Source organism: Eschrichtius robustus, chromosome X (assembly GCF_028021215.1).
Source record: "Eschrichtius robustus isolate mEscRob2 chromosome X, mEscRob2.pri, whole genome shotgun sequence".
Taxonomy (NCBI): Eukaryota; Metazoa; Chordata; class Mammalia; order Artiodactyla; family Eschrichtiidae; genus Eschrichtius; species Eschrichtius robustus.
Window position 1 is genome coordinate 70,544,544 of NC_090845.1, and position 6,133 is coordinate 70,550,676.

The 6,133-nt window shown below is 37.2% G+C and overlaps 1 pseudogene; it reads right to left on the reverse strand.

Annotated features, from left to right (window-relative positions):
• Nucleotides 1–1,496: 1,496 nt before the first annotated feature.
• On the reverse strand, nt 1,497–2,183 carry LOC137757424 (E3 ubiquitin-protein ligase RNF114 pseudogene; annotated as a pseudogene).
• Nucleotides 2,184–6,133: the final 3,950 nt, after the last annotated feature.

Genomic DNA, 6,133 nt, shown 5'->3' on the forward strand with positions numbered 1-6,133 from the left:
TTTGGGCGCTCCCAAGCAACAGCACATTAGAAGAAATTACTTTGCCAACAAATGTCCCTGTCTTTCTGGTTCCTGGACATCTGAAGCTCTCAGTGGCAGGTAGGGAGAGGACCACAGTAGCAGTGCACAGGCCCAATGTGCCAAGTCATTTGCAACCTCAGCCACAGACCAGAAAAAATGTCTGTATTCAGATGAGAGTTTTGACAAGGAAAAGCAAACCTAAATCCAAATGCAATTTGACCAATCAGAGGCTCTACTCCTAGAGATTAGACAGCCCTTAGGCTTGTATTTATCAACATCCATGAAACACGTTGAACTTCAAACTTCTTGGGCTGTCACCAAAGCAAATTTCCAGTAGACAGTTTCCATCACCAACTGCTCACAAGAGTTGTGTTGTGCCTTTTGAACAGTGTGTCTTGTCAGAGACAACAGGCAGTGATACCAGATTTCTCATAAGCTCTCTGCTTTAGAAGGCAGGTGTTCACACACTGACTTACCTGTTGAAACCCAGTTTTATAAGGAAATCATTTGTGATAGAAAAGCAACACTCAGTTTAATCTAAGTTACCAAATAAAAGATGAAAGAACTAGTGTCCACTGGAGCCCCCAAATTTCTTCATATTCATTTGAGGACTCCTTTTTGTGCTTCAAGGACAAGAACAGAAGCAGGACCTCAAATAGAGAGGGAAATATGACTGAGTCTTTTGAAAATATTTCATTAGTTTGAAAATCAGAACCAAAAAGCTATGGCCCTCCCACCTCACTGAGCTGACCCTCCTAGAAATACTTATTTTCACTAAAAATATGTGGTTACACCTCATCCTAAAAAGGCATCATGCAGGCATTTAAGATTGAACCAATTAATCCTTAGGGTGTGCAGGAATGGTAGGAAAATATCACTAATCAAAACTTCCAGCATCAGAACATGTTAAACCCAGAATATTCACCCCAACAGGACTTGTGAAATGTATCCTATGATGTATCTTTAGCTTCTGGCAGCTGCTGCCAAGGACCAACTAACAGGAACTTGCACAGTACAGAAGGAGCTCCATCACTGATCAGATGCATTTTGGCCAGAGTGCTCACACCTCAGAGACAAAGAGACGAGACCCTTGTCTCTTTTGTGTTATTCATGACCCAGAAAAGGTCCTGGCTGGCTCGGAGGACCTGAGAGATCAACCCTGGACAGGAGGAGCAAACATGAAACAAGGACAGGCAGAGAAGCTGGGTTCCCTTCCAAAGAGGAGGCAGAAGCTCCAGGAAGTGGCTGAGGAGAAATAAAAGATGAGACATGTGACAAATAGGGTGAACAGTAGGGGAAGAGCCCAAAGGAAAGGAGGGCTCCGACCAGGGACCCGTTTCCCTGTCAGAAGTAACCCTGTCCTAATACCATGGCTCACTTTCAGGTTTGTTGTACATTTTAGGGTGGATGAGTCACATGTTTCACACTTAACATGTAAGGGAAGCTCTGGAACAAGAGCTGAGAGCAGAGACCACTCATTTGTGGATGATGGAGTGCTGCAGCACCTGGTTCATCATGTCCTCTTCAACGTCTTAATCCACGAAGTGTCAAGTGTTGTTAAATGTTGTTAGAAAACTGGTGCTGGTGCTGGATGTGCTCAATGAAGTTGGGGCTGTGGTAGTTGGGGTCTCCCCAGGGCATGGAAGCCCATATTGGACAAACCACAGTTTTGGTGTCCGTGCTATAGGATAACTTGTAGTGTTCTACAAGTCCTTCTTGATTAAAATTCTCAGGACAGTAAGGACAAGGAAAAGTATTATGGTTTGGGACATTCCTTGGCTGAAGTAACACATCTTTGGTGGTGGCCTTGACACCTTGTATGATGTAATTATGGTATTTGGAACAGGTATCCACGTTCTCCCAGATCGTGGATAGGAAGAAAATTTTAGGGCAGTGATGGCAAGAAGTCTCTGTGCCTTCAATCTGCTGTTCTAGCTCCACGGCTCCAATGCCAAGTGCCAGAGTGCTGGGACACACTCTACACTTTTTTGGCCTCAGACATTCCTGCAGGCAGGAAGAGCAAAGCATGTATCCTCAGGGCACCTGCACCAGTTTCGGGCTTCTAGGCACAAGGGACATGTGAAGCCGCCCAGGGGCTGTGCCTCCATCGCAGGCCCTGCCAGCAACACACCACCCTCAGGGTCCTGCGGCTGCACAGCCATCTTGCCTCTGGCAGAGCCCTGCTCTTATGGTTTAAATCCACTAATAAAATGTGAACCTGCAAAACCCTGTAAAAGCAAAACCCAAGGTCAGCCATCTCTCACTCCCTACCCCTGACAACTCTGTATAGCCCCAGGTGTGTCATGTAATTTCCAGGACGTGTAAGTAATACATTTTATCTCTTTCAAAGTTTCCTGATGGATATTCTGCTGAGGACATCTTGCAATCATAAGAAGAACTATGAGGGCCATTGGTTACAACAACATTGGTTATTGATAGGCTGAGACTGGCACAAAACAGTTAATTTCTAGCTCTCTGGTCTGTTTCATTAATTTTGTTGCCTTTTATGCAGGTACCTTACTTATTTAGTTATGGTACCTTTGCGATATATTTTGAAATCAAGAAATGTGGTGCCTCCAGCTATGTTCTTCTTGCTCAAGCTTGCTTTTTTCCTATTCAAATTTCTTATGGTTCCATATGAATTTCAGGATTGTTTTTCCTTTTTCTGTAAAAAAAAAAATACCATTGGAATTTGGATTGGGACTACACTGATTACGTAGATCACTCTGAGTAATATGGACATTTTAATAATATTGTGTCTTCCATTGCATGAACATGAGATGTCTTCGTATTGATTTGTGTATTCTTTAATTTCTTTCATCAAAGTTTTGTAGTTTTCAGTGTACGAGTATTTGCTTCCTTGGTTAAGTTTATTTCCAAGTATTTATTTCTTTTTGATGCTATTGTAAATGGAATGGTTTTCTTAATTTCCCTTTCAAATTGTTTGCTATTAGAGTATAGAAACAACTAACTTTTGCATGTTGATTTTGTAATCCTGCAACTGTACTGAATTCGTTTATTCTAACAGTGTTTTATGGGGGTCTTTAGGGTATGTTACATATGGAATAATGCTGTATGCAACAAAGATAATTTTCTTTCTTTCTTTCTACTTTGGATATTGTTTATTTCTTTTTCTTGTCTAATTGCTCTGACTGGAACTTTCAGTGTCATGTTCAATAAAAGTGGCAAGTCTGGGCATGCTTTCTTTGTTCCTGATTTAGAGCAAACGCATTATTTTTTCACCATTGAGTGTGGTGTTAACTCTGGGCTTTTCATATGTGGCCATTGTGTTGAGACAAATTCATTTTACACATAGTGTTTTGAGAGTTATTATTATTAAAGGGTGTTAAATTTTGCCAAATGCTTCTTCTACATCTATCCAGAAAAGCATGTTGCTTTATACTTCATTTTTTAAATGTAGTGTATGACATTAATTATTTGCACATGTTGAACCATCCTTTGCATGCCAGGGATAAATCCCACTTGGTCAAGATATATAAACCTTTTATATTTTTTGGTATTTTTTCAAACTTTATTGAGATATAATTTACATAAACATTGTGTAAATTTAAAATGTATTACATGTTGATTTGATACACATATATTGCAATATGATTACTACTGTAGTGTTAGCTAACATCTCCATCATATCAAGTAATTTCCATATCTTTCACATGGTGAGAACATTTAAGATCTACAGTCTTAGCAAACTTCAAATGTACAGTGGACTATTGTTATCTATAATCACAATGCTGTACATTAGATCCCCAGAACCTATTCATCATTTACGTAGACATTTGTACACTTTGATTAACATCTTCCTATTCCTGCCACTCCTTAATAACCACCGTTTTACTATTTTTTCTAAGAATTCAGCTTTTTTTAGTGTCCACATGTGATATTATACAGTATTTGTCTTTGTCTGGCTGATTTAACTTAACATTATGTCTCCAAGGACAATCCATATCGTTTCAAATGCAAGATTTCCTTTTTTCTCATGGCTGAATAATATTCCATTATAAATATTTATCTATTTATTTATAATAATATTCTATCTCTCTCTATATATATACCCCAAACTTTTTGTCTATCATCTGTTGATGGGCACTCAGGTTGTTTTCATATTTTAGCTGTTTTCATTTCCTTCAGATATTTACCAAGATGTGGGATCATATGGTAGTTCTATTTTTAATTTTTTGAGGACCCTCCATATTGTATTCCTAGTGGCTATACCAGTGTACATTCTCACCAACAGTGCACTGGATTCCCTTTTATCTACATCTTTGCCAACACTTATGTCTTATCTTTTTGATAATAGCCATTCTAACAGGTGTGAGGTGATATTTCATTGTGGTTTTGATTTGCATTTCCCTAACAATGAGTGATATTGAACGTCTTTTCATGTATCTGTTAGCAACTTATATGTCTTCTTTGAAAAAAAAAATGTCTATTCAGGTTCTCTGCTCATTTTTTACTTGGATTGTTTGACTTTCTTTCTTACTGAGTTGTTTTCAGGTTATTTTTTCATTTTGTTGATGGTTTCTTCTCTTGTGCAGAAGCCTTTTAGTTCGAGGTAGTCCAACTTATTTATTTTTGTCTTGCTTTTTGTGATTTTGCCATTATACAAAAAAGTATTTTCCAAGGCCTATGTAAACAAGCTTTTATCTTATATTTTTTTTTCAAAGAGTTTTATGGTTTCAGGTCTCACATTTAAGATGTTAATCCACTTTGAGTATTTTTATAAATGATGTAAAATATTGGTCCACTTTTATTTTTCTGTAGGTGGTTATCTAGTTTTCCAAGCACCATTTATTGAAGATACTATATTTTTCCCATTGAGTATTCTTGGCTCCTCTGTCAAACATTATTTTACCATTTATGTGGAGGTGTATCTCTTGGCTCTTGATTCTCATCCCTTGGTCTATATGTCTACTTTTATGGTAGTACCATACTTATTTTATTTGTAATATAGCATGAACTGGGACTGTGATGTCTCCCACTTTGTTCTTTCTGATTATTGTTTTACTTATTTGAGATACTTTGTGGTTCCTTACAAACTTTAGGATTTTTTTTCTATTTCTGTGAAAAATCCATTGGAAACTAGATAAGGATTGCAGTGAATATGTAGATGGCTTTGTTCAGTATGGACATTTTAACAATATTCATTCTTCCAATCCATGAACATGGTATATCTTTCCATTTGTTTGTGTCTTCCTCAATTCCTTTTATCAGAGTCTTGTAGTTTTTAGTGTACAGATGTTTTTACTGTACAGTTTTTCCTTGTTTGGTTAAATGTATTCCAAAGTATTTTATTGTTTTTGAGGCTATAGTAAGTAAAATTGCTTTTATTTCTTTTAAAGGTATTTCATTTTTCATGTATAGAAATGTATAATGTATAGATGTATAATGTATACCCAAATGTATAATGTATACCCAAATGTATAACGTATAGAAACATTGTTAATAATAATTTCTGTATGTTGACTTTATATCCTGTAACTTTACTGAATTTGTTGATTAATTCTAATGGATTTTTTAATGGAATCATTAAGATTTCCTATGTATAAATCATATCTGCAAAAAAGACAATTTTACTTGTCCCCCCCTTAAATGTGGATGCCTTTTATTTCTTTATCCTCCCTGATTTCTTTATCTAGGACTTCAAGTATTCCGTTTAATATGTATGATGAAAGTAGGCACCATTGTCTTGTTCCTAATCTTAAAGGAAAATGTTTAAACTTTTTATAATTAAGTATGATGTTGAAAACAATCCCATTTACAATTGCATCAAAAAGAATAAGATAGGTCAGTGTCCTTGTCCCCACAGTGAGCCACAGCCACCCCCTGCCTCTGCAGGAGACCCTCCAACACTAGCAGATTAATCCAAAGCTTGATGTAATCGATTTGCAGACCTCTACTCCCCCTGTTGTGGACATCCTTTCTTTTGATTCCACCACAACAACGGAAACCACTGTTAGAACTCTACCAGACAAGGGTGAAGAGATCTGCGGATATTTCTTGAACCCTTCTTTAATGTCATCAGAATGTTCACCTACAACCTTGAAAAAGAAAACAGAAGAAATGAGCGACCACCCTTCTGAGAGTCAATGAA